Source organism: Phascolarctos cinereus, unplaced genomic scaffold (genome assembly GCF_003287225.1).
Source record: "Phascolarctos cinereus isolate Bilbo 61053 unplaced genomic scaffold, phaCin_HiC Scaffold_9;HRSCAF=440, whole genome shotgun sequence".
Taxonomy (NCBI): domain Eukaryota; kingdom Metazoa; phylum Chordata; class Mammalia; order Diprotodontia; family Phascolarctidae; genus Phascolarctos; species Phascolarctos cinereus.
The window spans coordinates 121,502,517-121,519,416 of NW_027556402.1; the positions used below are offsets into that span (position 1 = coordinate 121,502,517).

At 37.9% G+C, this 16,900-nt stretch overlaps 1 pseudogene; it reads left to right on the plus strand.

Annotated features, from left to right (window-relative positions):
* Positions 1-12,076: 12,076 nt before the first annotated feature.
* The window catches only part of LOC110194891 (ran-specific GTPase-activating protein pseudogene), a 91,942-nt pseudogene continuing 87,118 nt past the window's right edge, over positions 12,077-16,900 (plus strand).

Consider the following 16,900-nt stretch of genomic DNA (forward strand, 5'->3'; position numbering starts at 1 on the left):
AAGGGCTCAAGCATTACACATAAATCTTGGGGTCCTGTTTCCCCCAAAAATGACAAAGTGATCAAAAGTTAGATGGAATTGGATCATCTCCCTTAGATGAACAATAATTAAATGAGTAGACAGATATCTTTCTAGCCCAATACTTCCCCCTCTCCCTGAGGACAGCAGAGTGAAGTCAGGCCCCAGCCTCCTAGTTCACTTCCTGGAAGGAATGATACTCTTAAAGAAGGGTAGGGGAAGAAGAGGCTAGAGATTCCTATTCTACCTCCCTCTGAACCACATATAAGGACAGGCCCTACAATAGGAGGGCCTTCCAATATGTGGGTTCTGTATTCCCTCATAGTACTATGTATTGAAAAGTCCATCAATATGTGGGCTGTCAAAGAACAGTTACAAGTAAAAGGTGTTTTTATCTTCAAGTGGAAGAAAACAGCAATTGTTATTTGCACAGATATGAGAGGATAATTTTTGAAAACCAAATTCCATCTTCATAAGGGAATACCTTTTCAACTTGTGTAGTAAATAAAATAATCTATGTATGGTCATAATTGTTGATGACTACAGTAAGGGTAAAATGGCCATTGGAAGGTATTTATAGCAAAATGTTCCTTGGCACTATCCGTATAAGAAAATACAAATGGGCTCTTGATTGTTATTTTACAGCAGAATAATATTTTTCCTACTTTGAGGTATTGAATAAAATAATTATATCACAGATTTAGGGAGAAAAAAGGAGAGGATTAATATTTTCTATTCCTACCATTTTCCCTCTAAACCATCATTGGTTTTCTAATTGATATAATTATTCCCTTTTGTGATTCATATTGTAACTCACCCATGCCTGCTCTTCCTATATAACTCCCATTAATGTCTTATGGGAAATTCACACAGGGGATAAACCCAACATTTTGGGCTTCCTTTTATTTAAATTTAGAGAAATTTAATGTGCTTTGATGGAATTTTACTTGGTTACTTAATCTAAGTGTATAGGAAGCTCCTTTCCCCAAATGCCTAAAGAAAACAAAAACAAAAAAGAAAGGATTCAGCTTTTCCTCCATTCTCTAAATGTCATAAACTTAAGAACCCTTATATCAAACATTGCTTAAAATTCCATTCTCATATTATTGAAAGACATTTGTTGAACATCTCCTGTCAATCAAATATCTTGCCAACACAAATGTGATTTGGGGTGAAGAAAGGAACACTGACAAACATATCCTCACAGAAACGCAGTCCTGGTAAAACTTTAGACATGACTAATGAGTGAGCTAGCTAGCCTCTGGCATGTGACAGTCCAATAATTGAGTCCCTGAAAGGTAATGAATGTGGAATGACTCCAGAAGAGGGGTTTAGGGGGAAAAGTAAAGAAAAGAAAACAAGAAACTATGATTTAGTTTTCAAATATTCTAGGAATGGTGTAGACCTGGTTAAATGGTAGAAGAAGGTCAGAAGGTTGGATGAAATGAGATGGGCATTGAAAACACAAGATTTTCAACAGAGGGACAGAAAGAAAAGAAACACATATCATTAGAGAAAGGGAGGGAAAACACGAATGATTAATGAGATTCTTTTTTGAGGTACCTCTTTCTCTTTAATTTTTAAATCACTGTGGATTTCAAAAACATTCTAGTCTTTTAATTGTAAGTCTACCTGATATTTTGAGTGCATCAGCATTCCCAAAAATGTCTTTTCTTTGAAACTCATGTCATGCTTGGACAAGAATCATAGAATCAGTAGACGCTAAGCCTAGCAAAGTCAAGTTTAGTTTGAAACTATGACCTTGTAAAATTATAAATTCAGTAAAACACCTTTTAACTTAATATCTGCTCGCTCTCTTTCTCTCCTCCCTCTCTCTCTCTCTCCCTCCCTCACTTCCTCCTTCCCCCCTCCAGACCCCTTCTCTCCAACTAAGACCATGGACAAATGCCTAGATTCCATCATTTTGCTATTATAACTGTTTACATGACAATTTGCTTAATGTTACATTCAAAAACACAAACAAAACTTACAGTACCATGGTCAAAATACAACCATCGCTGTTTGGTGCTTTTAATTTAACTTAAGCAGCTGAGGTTAGTGGCCTTTATTTAGTGGCAGAGTGACCTGCCTGGAGGCATGCACCTACCAGCAAATACCCTGAGAGCACTGCTTGTCTTCAGGGAAAGGTTCCAACAATAGTGCCTCATGTAAAGGTAATAGACCATATCCTAAAGATACATATTTGTAGACTTTGAAAATTGACAGATATGCAAATTTTTGCAGTATTTAGATAGAAAGTTTTAAAAATGGGTATTTTGACCCAGGCCATCTGGGTAAATCTTGTAAATGTGTACATAGATCACTTTTAAAATGCATATTTTGCATTTGTGATGATAGGTAGAAACATTTCCAGCAGGAAAAGTCTTCACAAGTACACAGTCTGCTTCCCTTAAGCACTACCAGCTTAATTTGCATTTAAGTTGCTTATGTGCAGTCTTGAGTACGAGTTCCTAAAACCTACAAAACACTGATGGATTGAAATTGGAAATAGTTTGAAAGAGATCACTAAGAGCCACCTTTCTCTTGCTGTGTGATTCTTCTGAATGTTTGAGCTCATACCTGAGTCTCTCTCTTGCTATGATGAAGAGAGGCAAATGACTTCATTGTCCCCTCAATGACAACAGTAGAGGGTGTGCTCCTTATGAAATGATTACTTTTCCTTCAAATTAATCAAAAGCAGAGTCATAATGACAGTGAGGTGACTAGAGCTTTGCCAAAGGGTACTTGATGTAGAGGGAGCTAAAAACACTTGTAGTCTTCGGTCATGGTAGAAACAATAGCTCTTAGCCTTTAGCAAAAAATAATTAGTTAAAATAGGAAGTTACCAGATGAATGAGTAGAATGAGCTCCTAGCCATCCTGCTGATCTCCCCAACAATGACTTTGTGCTTCTGACCTGAGATCTTTGTCTTTCCCCTGTAGGATGGTACCCTCCTCAAATAAGGATGTAAGTGGAAATTTTGCCCAAGAAAACAAATGTTCCTAGTTTGAATTCTTAATAAAACCAACTTCTGAAAATTAAGGCATTAAAAATAAACAAACAAACAAACAAATACATAAATAAGTGAATGAAGAAAGAAAGAAAGAAAGAAAGAAAGAAAGAAAGAAAGAAAGAAAGAAGGGAAGGAAGGAAGGAAGGAAGGAAGGAAGGAAGGAAGGAAGGAAGGAAGGAAGGAAGGAAGAAAGAAGGAAAGAAGAAAGAAGAAGAAGAAGAAAGAAAGAAAGAAAGAAGAAAGAAGAAAGAAAGAAAGAAAGAAAGAAAGAAAGAAAGAAAGAAAGAAAGAAAGAAAGAAACAGCAACAGCACTTTATCTTCTGTGTCCTACTATGGCCATAGTTTAGTTTCCATTTTTAAAGCTGTCACTTGTGAATTCCACAGACTACTGCAAAAAAGCAAAGCCTTACAATAAGCATTCATCCTACAGTATTGTTAATAGCTGTTCCAAAGCAACTCCTTCCATCACTTTTAAACAAAACTGTCACTTTGCAAAATTAGATTATTAATTTCCACAAGGCGTGAATCTCAACCTTTGTGGTGTTCCCCCCCCCAATACATCACGAAGAAAAAGCTCATGAATACTTATTAACAAAGCAGACATTTGCATCATATAAATACCTTCCACCTCCTCCTCTGTATGCACTGGCTGTACTACCATCTGGCAAAGGATCCAGTTGACTGACACTGAAGCAATAAATTAATACAGTAAAAGATGCTACCAACAGTTTTAAGCCAATTAAAATGCTCTCTGCATGTTAACATGCTATGTCATGCTCCTGCCAAACAGCCAAGCACCAAAACATAATGAACCATCCCTGGTTGAAGGAAAGTTTGTTGGAACAGTGAGTGAGGTTTCTTGTGGTCTCCCATCAAGTAGCAAAGTCTGACCACTGAGAGAAGTCTGATGCAGTAGAAAGAGAGCTCAATTTGGAATCTCAGGATTATTCCTCAGATACCAGCTCTGCCTTTGTTTGCTGTTGTTCAGTCATTTTTCAGTTATGTCTGATTCTTTATGATTCCATTAGGGGTTTTCTTGGTGAAGATACTAGAGTGGTTTGCCATTTCCTTCCCCAGCTTATTTTATAGATGAAGAAACTAAGACATATAGGGTTAAGTAACTTGCCCTGGGTCACACACCTAGAAAGTGTCTGAGCCCAGATTTGAACTGAGGAAAATGAGTCTTCGTGACTCCAGACCCAACACTCTATCCACTGAGCCACTTAGCTGCCCCTGCCATTGTATACCTGGGTGATACTGAACAAGTCATTTGCTTACTCTGGACTTCATTTTCCTTATCTATAAATTAAAGCTAATGGTCAAGATAACTTGTAAGATAACTTCTAGCTTTAGATGTATGATTTTAAGATCAATAGTCTGCAGGAAGCTAGCATGCCTATTATTAGAGAAAAGAATGAATCATTCTTCTTACCTACTCTGCTAATATGAAGATCTTACAGTGTAGATCATATATCTTAGACTCAAGTTTGTGACCTCACATTTCAGACCTTGAATATATTTTATCTATCTGTTTCTCTATTTATTTTTTACATTGTTTAAAAAGTTGTTGTTGTGGGGCGTTTAATTGGTGCAGTGGAAAGAGCACTGTCACTGGATTCAGGAGGACCTGAGTTCAAATTCGGCTTCAGACACTTAACACTTACTAGCTGTGTGACCCTGGGCAAGTCACTTAACTGCATTGCCTAGACCAAAAAAAAAAACAGTTATAGTTGTTCAGTCATGTGCAGTTCTTTGTGACTCCATTTGGGATTTTCTTGGCAAAGATACTGGAGTGGTTTGCCGTTTCTTTCTCATTTTAAAGATGAGGAAACTAAGGCAAACTGGACTAAGTGACTTGCTCAGAGTCACACAGCTAGTAAGTGTTTCAGGTCTGAAGCCAAATTTGAACTCAGGTCTTCTTGACTCTAGGCCTGATACTCTATTCACTGCACCACCTAGCTGCCCCGTTACATTATAAAACAAGCTTCCAAGACAAGTGATTGAACATTTAAAAAAGAGGTTTTGGGGTGGACCATTCCTCTGAGAATACACATGTTTTTAGATTTATCCTTGTTTGTACTAATACCCACCATGTGCCTGTCCATTGTCAGTTAGGAAATCCACAACTTTAATTTTTCAGCAGCTGTACTGTTTCAAGACTGACAGCCATATCGCACCAGCAGGGAAAAATGTTGGTATTAAAAAAAGACGAGCCTTTGTTTTAGGGAGGAGCTTGAGATCATGAAAAGAACTTGTCAGTTTTATAAAGAATGTTATATAGATATAGATATAGCTGTAGATGTAGATATCACTATAGATAACATACATATATAATCACATACTATATATACAAATCTGTACACATGCATATATATGCACATATATGTGAGTATGAATATCTGTATGTAAATCCACACAAAAATACTAGTCAGTCATATAGGAAAAGCAAGGGATGATTCAATAAACAGCCTATATGTTTCATTAATAAATGAAAAGTTTTCATTTCCTTATGTCCCAATATACAATACAAATGTCAACTTTAGAGATATAGAATTTGCAGTTATAATTAATTCTAGATGAGAATGAAAGGTCCCTGAGGACAAGGATTTTATTTTTTTTCCTTTACATCACCATTGGTTAACATGGTTACTTTAACTTTATAAATGTTGGAATAATTGAATTGAATAACCTTATAGGTCATCCACTTTAATGTTACCTTTAAAATGAAGTTGCTGAACTACAAAACAAAAAGAATCATTAAGAATTCCTTTACCCTTTCTTAATTACAACAAAAATGATTTCCAGGGTAAAGAGCCTCTTTTCTTCTGTAGTATCCTTGCTTTAGTATATGCTCGTTTTAAGTCATTGTAGAAATCTACTTATGGTCTATAAATATCAATGTGCTGACCTTCCATGTGCTGCAAGTTTTTAGATGATAGGATTTGAAAAAAAAATTGAAATTAATGTGACCAAGCAACTCCTAAAATTACTTTCCCTCTCTAATTAGTCTCTAGAGATGAGATAATATATTTTGACACTGTGCTTTCCTTGGTAGCTATATTTATTTACCTTTCCCGTGTTTCTATTATCTGCTTACTTAACAAATTGAATAATCTGCTTGTCTTTTTTTTTTAATGTTTCAAATACCTCTCTTTTATTTAATATCTATTTTTTGAGGGGAATGGTTGAACAAGTTGTGATATATGATTATGATGGAATACTATTGTGCTATAAGATATACTGTGCAGGATGATATCAGAAAAATCTGGGAAGTTTTATATCAACTGATGAAAGTAAAGTGAATAGAATTAGGATAACATTGTACACAGTAACAGCAATATTGTCATGATGATCAATTGTAAAAGAGATAGCTACTCTAAGACAATGATCCAAGATAATTCCAGTGAATGTTATTTTTTTAATGTACTTGGGAAATATTTAACAAAATGAATAAAAACTATGTACTTTAATAAAAAGAAGAGTAAAAGGAGAGAAAGTGGAGCCACCTACTGTAGACAGCCTTTTTAAGAATTTTTTTTTTCTACCAAGGGCAGAAAAGATGTAGACAGGCCTGCACAGTTGTGTGGCCTGCAAGACACCAAAGAATTTCCTCTACGAACGAAGGATCTTTTTCTCTACATTTTTTGCAGGCTCCCTGAAATCATTTAGCATTCTGCAAGCAGCCTGAGGCTGTAAGCTGCCCACAGATTGCAAGTTATGCAGGCCTGATATAAGATAATAGTTATGTAAGATGTAAGGATAAAGTGAGGGTTTTTTTTCAAGATGAGGGATGCATGGGTATGTTTGTAGGCAGTGTGGAGCCAGGAGGCAGGGAGAGACTAAAAATAAAGTGCCAACATGGAAATGACAGAGGGAATATTCTGTTGGAGGAGAGAGGATGTAATGAGATCATTTCAGCAGGATGGGCTAGCCTTGGTAAGGATTAAGGTCTCATCATGTGAGACAAGGGTAGAAGATGCATGAGTGATAAGAGATGAAGGGAGAAGGAGCTCATGGTGAATCATCTTTTTTTTTTCCCCTGTATATGAACCAAGGTTCTTGGCTGAGTAGGTTGGAGCCTAGAGAATCATGAGAGGTTTGAGGAAGAATAAAAAAGGTTTGGAAGAACCTCTGTGGAGAGTAGGATAGTGACTTAATAAGGCAGGTATGGATGGACTACTTAGCAGTAGTGAGTGCCCACCTGAGGTAGTTTAATACAAATAGGTAGTGAATTCCATGATTTTTTTTCCACTTTGTTAAACAGCACTTGTGTAGGAGTGAAGGCAACAAATGTTAAGAATGATCCAAGGTTAAGGGTTGGCGGGGATTAATCAGCAAAATGATAAGGGGTTAAGAACTCAAGAGAGGAGGACAGTCTAGACTAGAGTAAATTGGTTCACCAAGGAGTTGAGATGGGGAAAAGAGGCAAGAGTGGCTAGTGCAACGGAGATGGCCTGGGTGAGAAATGGGAGGTCATGGTGCTCATTGAAGAGTAGTGTTTCATAAGAGAAGGCAAAGAAAGAGGTGAAAAGCCCATTGGTTATGGTCTGATCAGGGGATTTTGGAATTATTGAACATGGAGGTGATACATTTGTGGTCAATGGCACAATACAGTATATGATCTTTTTGTGTGTAGCTGAGGTAGAGTACAGGAGTAGCACATGGGACATAAACAGGCTGAGGAATGGATTGGTTAGGGTGTTTGCAGGAGAGTTAGTTTGTATGTCAAATCCCCTAAAATGAGGGCAACAATTAGGGAGGAGAGAAAAAATAGTGATCCATGTACCAAATTCATTGAGATAAGAAAGGTAATAATCTGGGGGTTTGTGGACAGCAGTGACCAGGATTTCAGTTGGTAGATATGAATAGCATGAACCTCAAAGAAGCAGATGTTAATTGATTAACATCTATAATTACAGAATAATAAATGATTATCTCCAATAATAGAATCTTAGCAGGAGAAGACACCTTTGAGATCACTTTAACTCACATCTGAACTAGATTCCCCTTTACAACTTCCTTAAGAGGTAATCATCTAGACTACATTTAAATATTTAATAATGCAAAGTTATTATCTGTCAAAGCAGTTCATTCTACATTTGATTAAATCTATTGCGAGAAAGAATTTTTTTTAAATTTCCAATACCAAGCCAAAATCTTATTTTCTGTGACTTAGTTGCATCTAGTCCTTTTTGCTTTCTGTGTACAAAGTGTAACGTTTCTAACACCTTTCTATAGGAGTCCCCTTCAAATATTTAAACAAAGCTGTCTAATTCTTACTTGAGGCAAAATATCTCAAGTTCCTTTAATTGAGATTTGAATTACATGGTTTCCAGTCCTCTAACCCTCCTGGTCATTCTCTTAATGTTCTGCAATTTGTTAGTGCCTTTCCTAATATATTATACTTAGGACTAAATACATGATTATTAATTTACACTAAGAGAAAGTAATGTAATATAATGGGGATAAACAACACTTGCTGAAGAATCATAGGACCTGGGTTCAAATCTTGCATCTGATCACAATCTTCTTAACTCTACAGTTTGGCTTCTGACCTCATTTTTCAAGTGAAATTGCTTCTCCAAAGTAACCAAGGAATGGCCTTTCCTTAATTCTCATTTATCCTTTTTGAACTCTCTATCAATCACCATCTTCTCCTTGATACTCTCTTCTCTCCAGGTTTTCATGACACTACTGTATCTTGGTATTTGTCCTACCTATGTGACCACTCATTCTTGATCTCCTTTGCGGGATGTTCATTCACATCATGCCCGCTAGCCATGAAGATGTCCTGAAACTCTGTCCTGGAACCTCTTCTCTTCTTACTCTGTTATTTTTCTTCGTGATCTCATCAGCTTCCATGGATTCATTTATCATCTCTATCTAGATGATTCTCAGATTTGTGTAGACCTAATCTCTATCCAGACCTCCAGACTTATTATCTCCAACTTTATTTAGGAATTAGGATGTCTCGTAAACATCTAAAATTTGACAAGTCCAAAACATAACTTATTACCTTTCCCTCCAAATGCTTTTCTTTTTCTAAATTTCAAATTTCTGTGGAAGGCGCCATTGTCCTCCAAGTCACCAAAGCTTGCAAACTACATGTCACCTTTAACTCCTCACTCTCTCTCATTCCCCCCACCTTATATCTAATTAATTGCCCTATCCTGACAATTCTACCTTGATAACATTTCTCATATCTGTCCTTTTTTTTCTCCACTGCCACCAACTTGGTACAGACCCTCATTACCACAGGTCTTGTGTATTGCAACAGACTTCTGTTTGAACTCTGTATATTATTTCACTCCTACCCATCTTCCACTCAGCTGTCAAACTGATCTTCATTATGATCATCTTACCTCCCATCCTCTACCTCTCTTCAATAAATTTCAGTGGCTCCATATCACCTCTAGGATAAAATATAGTCCTTAATAAGCTTTCCCCCTCCTATCTTTTTAGTCTTTTTACACTTTATTGCCTACCACACACTGTGATCCAGGGAAACTAGCCTCCTCCCTCCTCCTCAGACAACACAGTTCATCTCTCAACTCTGTGAATTTTCACTGATTATACCCTATATCAATAATTCTCTTCCTCCTGTCTCCTCCTCTTAGCTATCTAGACTTCCTTCAAGTCCCAGATAATATTCTACCTTCTTCTGGAAGCCCATTCAGTGTAGGACATTTTAATTCCTTCATGTAATCAATCAAAATCTGTCTTTTCCTCCCCCCTTTCCCCCTTCTACATATATATTAAAATATGTGTGTATAATATATGGTTTTAACATATACACACAAACATATAAAATTTTCTCCTGTTAATTCAAGTACTGCCTTCTGATGTCACAGATAGCTTTTTAAAAATTTTGAATTCTAATCTTTATTGATATCTTTTTCTATTGCTTTCATTATTGAATTTATCACTCTGCCCTCCCCCATCCAAGGAGCCATCCTTTTTCCGAAGGTTTTTTTTAAAAGAAACAGTTCAACAAAACCATCCAACCCATCAACCATGGCTGATAGTATATGTGAAGAAGAGAGAGGTACATTTTCTAAAATTTTATCAAGGCCCAACCTTGGTCTCTATAATTCACGTTGGTTAGTTTTGATATATTTTTTCACACAGAATAAATCTAATATCCCTTCAACATGATTTCCCTTTATACAACTGAAAACAGTATTTCCATTCTTCTGGAATCTTTGCTTTTTTGGTTTAATAACCCGAGTGTTTCATATGACATGTCTTTTACTTCCCAGTTCATTCTGTTTATCTTTTCTGGACATTCCACTATTCTGTCTATTCTGGACTGTCACCTCCAATGCCTTCTTCCAGACACCTCTGCCCCCAAAATATTAACATATGTGTCTAGATGAGGTTTGAACAAAACAGAGTAGTGTTATAAATTTTCTCATCAGGCCATTATGATGCTATTAATGTTCCTAAAATCTTGTTAGGATACTGACTTATATTAAGCTCATTGACAACTCAATTAAAAGAGGAATTCTGCTACTCTCCTCAAATAAGGAGGTCAGACTATATCTGATGTATTTTGTTCTGTTCTGCCTATAGAGAGGCAAATTTGGCAGCAAATTTTATGAAGAATGAGTAAGACAGGACAATGAGGAGAGTAATGGGTTTTCAGCATATGCTATTTGAGTATCTTCTAAAGGAAATGGTGAGATTTTACCTGGAGAAGAGAAGACTCCTGATAGGAGTGGGGAGCAGGGACAGGGCAATAGAGCTATCTTCAAGTGTTTGAAGGGCTCTAGTTTTAAAAAGAAATTGTTTGTTTTGGGTGCAAAGGTGGAGGGAGTAGGTGGAAGTTGTAAAGAGGAAAATTTAAGTTTGTGCACATGAGGAAAAACTAAGGATTTGGGATGTCTTATAAGGTAACAGGTTCCCCTCACTGGAGACATTACCCTTTGGGTAAAGGCCACTTCTCAAGTGTGTTGTAGAAAGAACTCTCTTTTGAGTATGACTTGGAATACATAGATAACTATAGAGAGGAAAGTACCAAGGAAAAGAGGGTGATCAACAGGGCAAAAGACTGCAGAGAGGTCAAGAAAGATGAAAACTGAGAAAAGGCTATTGGATTTAGTCCACCCACCTCCTACTGAGAGTAACCGAGAAGCTTCAAACCTGCTGATGAGTTAGAGGAATGTCTATCCCAAGCATGTGAAGACATCCCTTGGCAGAATGCTTGGGTGAGAACAACTTGTTCCAATGGTCATGAAGGCAGCTGAGGCAGGAGCTGTGAAGCACTTAGAGCTTGGTCAGACATAGAAGGTGCCATGGTCATCTATTGCATCCTGGGACACCACCAGTTGTCTCTCTTTTGTCTTGCCACTAGACTTCAATGACTCTGGAAGAGAGAGTAAGCCTGATAACTTTGTGCCACTCTGTCTCACTTAACCCCAATTCAAGTACAAGTTATCACATCACACCAGATTGTCATTGGTCCTCTTCAAAAATGAAGAATAAACAACAACAACAACAACGATGTATCATACCCTCTGCTGGAGATACAAAGAAATGAAAAAGAAAACAAAGCAGTCCCTGGTATCAATTTTACAACATAATGGGGAAGATAGCATAAAAATAACTATACACAAATAAGTATATATAGTACCAATTGGGAAAAAAAGAGAGAGAGAAGGTATATGGTAGAATGAGGGGGGGGGAGTAGTGGTTCTTCCTAGAGAAGGTGGGACTTTAGCTGAGATGTGAAGGGTGTTGTAGTGGATAGAAGGTTGGGCCTGGAGTCAGGAAAATTCATCTTCCTAAGTTCAAATCTGGCCTCAGATACTTAGGAGCTATATGACCCTGGGCAAGTCACTTAACCCTGTTTGCCTCAGTTTCCTCATATGTAAAATGAGTTGGAAAAGGAAATGGCAAAACACTCCAGTATCTTTGTCAAGAAAACTCCAAATGGAGTCATGAAGAATAGAATACCAATGAACAACAACTGAAGGAAGCCAGGGAAGGCAGAAGGCAGAGACAAGAAATAAAAGGATTTTGGACATGAGGAACAGTCAGTGAAAATGTGGAGTCCAGAGATGGAGAGTCTTGTGCGAAAAACAGCAAGATGTCCAGAGCCCACTGGATCTAAGAGTACCTGGGAAGTGCGGGGGATGGGTAAGTCATAAGAAGGCTGGAAAGGCAAGAGGAGAGCAGGTTATAAAAGCCTTTAAAAGGCAAACAGATTGGGTTTCAAAATATTTTAATCATTGCTTTAGTAGGAATTTATTGCATATATTGTATTATGTGAGGTGTCAGTTGACTACATTGCTATCTAATTATATTACAATACAGTTATAAAAATATTAAACAAAAACCAAGTTCATTGACCTGACCCCACTTTAAGAACCCTTGTATTAGAGGTTTATGAATACCTCATTTCATTAAAATTTTGAACTTAAAGTATTAAGAGACTGGACCAAGTTAGAACTAATCTCCTATATCTCATGTCTTGTATCTTCAACCGGCATTTTGATTGTTTCTGCACTTAATCTCACTCTGGTGTTTCTGGCCACCTGCTACCTCACTTTGCCTGGATGCCCTGGCAACATGTGGATTTATGTTTGCTTCTCACAGGAGCTGACATTGCACACAGCTATGAGCTCCCCTCCCCAGCTTCTCAGTCATGACCCTTCTGCCCCTGCACAGCCAGGCTATCTCCATTGCTCTCTGTTGGTTTCTGAAGATTGTGCAGGGTTAACCTGGACCTGATTTAACCCCGGCGTCCTGCCATATTGCCTCATAGCACAACACTCTAGGTTGTCCTGCTTGTTTTTGACCCACAGCTTGTCCAGACTGCCCTACTGAGTTATAGTCCAGCTTAAACTGACTTCCATGTTTGTGATTCCCCAGCATCATGCTGACGTTTGATATTGGCCTGCCTGCTACAGCTTTCCCAGATCCAGCTGCTCATCTAACACCTACAGTCACACTTGTTAACAGCTTGTTCTTCTTTTTTCTTTTTTTTCTTTCTTTTTTTTTTTCTCAAAGACCTTTGCTTAGACCTTTGTATTTATCTGACTGGAGCCTGCTTACTTTTTTATCCCTTGGCCTATTTAAGGTAGATGTGCTTGATTTCAATTTACTTACATTATTTCTCCTTAGCAGTTCTATTACTTTTAACCTACTTCCTGAGTGAAACCTTATTTTACTCTTACTATCCTATTTACTTAAAAAATGTATTCAAATATAGAACAAGGAGAATTATTGTGAAGGGAGTCTAGCTTAGCAGATAGTCTGTGCTCCAAATACGTGAAACTAGATGTTCATTTCGTTAGTTCACTCCACAGAGGTCCTCAAAACTGAGCTCCCACTCTTGTCCCAGATGGTTCTTTTAAATCTCAGAGACTGACTTCTCCTAAATGATGACAGCTGCTCACGTAAAATTAGTGCCGCTGGCAACCCAAGGTGGCAGGCTGAGATTTCATTCTCCAGAAAGAGTAAACCCCTTCCTAAAGCTAGGTCATTAGAGTCATTACTGTAAATAAGACAGTCATTGAGTCTTTGTTCCTGAGCACAGACTTTGGAAGGTGCTGAATTTGGATAGCCCTGAGAACACCATTGCCTTAGGCAGCTCTCTAGGACTAAAAATTATTGAAGACTTGGTAATCTGCATGCACAGCAGGGACTGTATACACTAGTAGTTATCTACTGTGATGAAGGCCCTGGAGAAACAAAAGGAAAACAACCACAAGAGTCCCTTACTGTCAAGGAGTTTACATTCTACTGGTGGAATAAATCTAGGGAGAAATTCACAAATATCAGTAACCTTGGGGTCATGGTTGTTATTTGGTAATCAGTGTGCTTCATGAGTAAAATAGTTCGCTCTCCTTTGTTTTTGCTAGGCAATGGGATTAAGTGATTTGCCCAGGGTCACACAGCTGACAAGTGTCAAGTATCTGAGGCCGGATTTGAATTCAGGTCTTCTTCTGACTCCAGGGCGAGTGCTCCATAGACTGTGCCACCTAGCTGCCCCAATAGTTCTCTCTTCTTTTTTTTCAATGCTGTTATTTATTTAATGTTGCAAAATTATACCAAGGGGTAAATTTGCAAAGCATTTATGAGAGCTGGGCAGCTAAATCCCCTTACACTGCTTTGAAATTTTACCCACAAGAGTTTAACTACATTTGCAATAACCCTGCCATTATTTTCTGTCAGACTTGAACCCACATTTTTAACTTTTCTTTTTTTCTTTTTTCTTTTCAAATTTATTTATTATTAGTTTTCAACATTCACTTCTACAAGATTTTGAGTTCCAAATTTTCACCCCAACTTGCCCCTCCCCCCACCACAAGATGGCATGCATTCTGAATATCCCTGCCCCTAGTCTTCCCTCTCTTTTATCTCTCCCCCTCTTCTTTTATCCCCTTCCCCTTCTATTTTCCTGTTGGGCAGGATAGATTTCTGTACCCCATTTCCTATATTCATTTCCCAGTTGCATGTGAAAACATTTTTTTTAAACATGTGTTTTGAAAACTTTGGGTTCCAAATTTTCTCCCTTCCTCCCTCCCTACCCACCCTCACTGAAAAGGCAAGAAACTCAATATCGATTATACATGTGCAATTATGCAAAACACTTCCATAGTAGTCATGTTGTGAAAAACTAACTCTATTTCCCATAATCTTATCCAGCCCTCCGCATTTATTCTATTCTTACTTTTGACCCTGTCTCTCTTCATAAGTATTTGCTTCTGATTACCCCCTTTCCCAATCTGCCCTCCTCTATCATTCCCCTGCTCTCTTGTCCCTTCTCCCCCTATTTTTCTGTAGAGTATGACAGATTTCCATACCCAATTGAGTGTGTATGCTATTCCCTACTTAAGCCAAATCCTATGAGAATAAGATTCACTCATTCCCTCTCACCTTTCCCTGTTTTCCCTTCACTATAAGAGCCTTTTCTTTTCCATTTTTTTGTGAGATAATTTACCCCATTCTACCTTTCTCTTTCTTCTTCTCCCAGTACAATCCTCTCTCTTAATTTTATTCTCCAGATATGACCCCTTCATCTTCAACTCATCCTGTGCCCTCTATCTATCTATCTATCTCTGTATGTATATATGCATATATTTTTTCCCCCCAGCTATACTAATACTGACAATGGTCTCATGAGTTATAAATGTAATTTTTCCATGCAGGAATGTAAACAGTTCAACCTTAATAAGTCTCTTATGATTTCTCTTTCCTGTTTACCTCTTCATGTTCCACTTGAGACTTGTATTTGAAAGTTAAATTTTCTATTCAGCTTGGGCATTTTAATCAAGAATGTTTGAAAGTCCTCTATTTCACTGAATGATCATTTTTTCCCCTGAAGGATTATACTCAGTTTTGCTGGGTAGGTAATTCTTGGTTGTAATCCTATCTCCTTTGCCCTCTGGAATATTAGATTCCATGCCCTCCAGTCCCTTAATGTAGAAGCTGCTAAATCTTGTTTATCCTGATTGTGTTTCCACAATAATTGAATTTATTTTTCTGGCTGCTTGTAATATTTTCTCCTTGACCTGGGAACTCTGGAATTTTGCTACAATAATCCTAGGAGTTTTCCTTTGGGGATCTCTTTCAGGAGGAGATTGGTGAATTCTTTCAATTTCTATTTTGCCCTCTGGTTCTAAAATGTCAGGGTAGTTTTCCTTGATAATTTCTTGAAAGATGATGTCTAGACTCCTTTTTTCATCATGGCTTTCAGATAGTCCAATAATTTTTAAATTGTCTCTCCTGGACCTATTTTCCAGGTCAGTTGTTTTTCCAATGACATATTTAACATTGTTTTCTAATTTTTCATTCTTTTGGATTTGTTTTATAGTGTCTTGATTTCTCATAAAGTCACCAGCTTCCAATTGCTCTATTACAATTTTTAAGGAAGTATTTTCTTCAGTATGCTTTTGGACTTCCTTTTCCATTTGGCCAATTTTGCTTCTTAAGGCATTCTTCCTCCTCATTGGCTTTTTGGACCTCTTTTGCCATTTGGGTTAGGCTATTTTTTAAGGTGTTATTTTCTTTAGTATTTTTTTGGGTTTCCTTTAGCAAGCTGTTGGCTAGTTTTTCATGATTTTCTTGCATCACTCTCATTTCTCTTCCCAGTTTTTCCTCTACTTCTCTTACTTGCTTCTCAAACTCCTTTTTGAACTCTTCCAAGGACTGGGACTGATTTATATTTTTCTTGGAGGCTTTGGATGTAGCAGCCTTGACTTTGTTGTCTTCTTCTTGTTGTATGTTTTGATTTTTTTTGTTACCAAAAAAAGATTCTATGGTCTGACACTTCTTGAGAGGTTTGTTTGCTCATGATCCCAGACAATTATTTGAGTTATAAACTCTTTGCTAAGGTAGAGGTCTGCTTCCATGTGGAGAATGTACTGTCCCAAGCTTCGGGGGTTTGTACAGCTGTTTTTAGAGATACTTCTAGGGACCTGTAAATTTTCAGTTCTTCCAAAGTGGTATGATAAGGGGCGAGGTGTTTAGTCCTTTCCTGGCCTATGCTCTGGTCTGTAAGTGACCACAAGCTCTCTTTTCTGTCTTGGAACTGTGGGGAGGATTTCTTCTCTACAGCCGCCAGAAGGTCCACCATGTCAGCTCTCCTCCTCGTCCCAGGACCCCAACCCAGATCCAAGCATAGGCAAAGCAAGAGATTCCTGCCTCAGCACTGGCAAAGAGATCCCTGAAATCCCTCTCTGAATAGGCACTCTATTCCCCCTCAGTCTGTGGGCCAGGAGATCAGGAGGCAGCCACCACTCTGAGGCAGTGCTCAGTGCTCTGCACTAGGGAACTGTCTCTGAGACCTAGCTCCTCTCCCACTACAGAAACAGACTTTTCCCACTGACCTTCTCAGTTGTCTTTGGTGAAGTCTGGAAGCT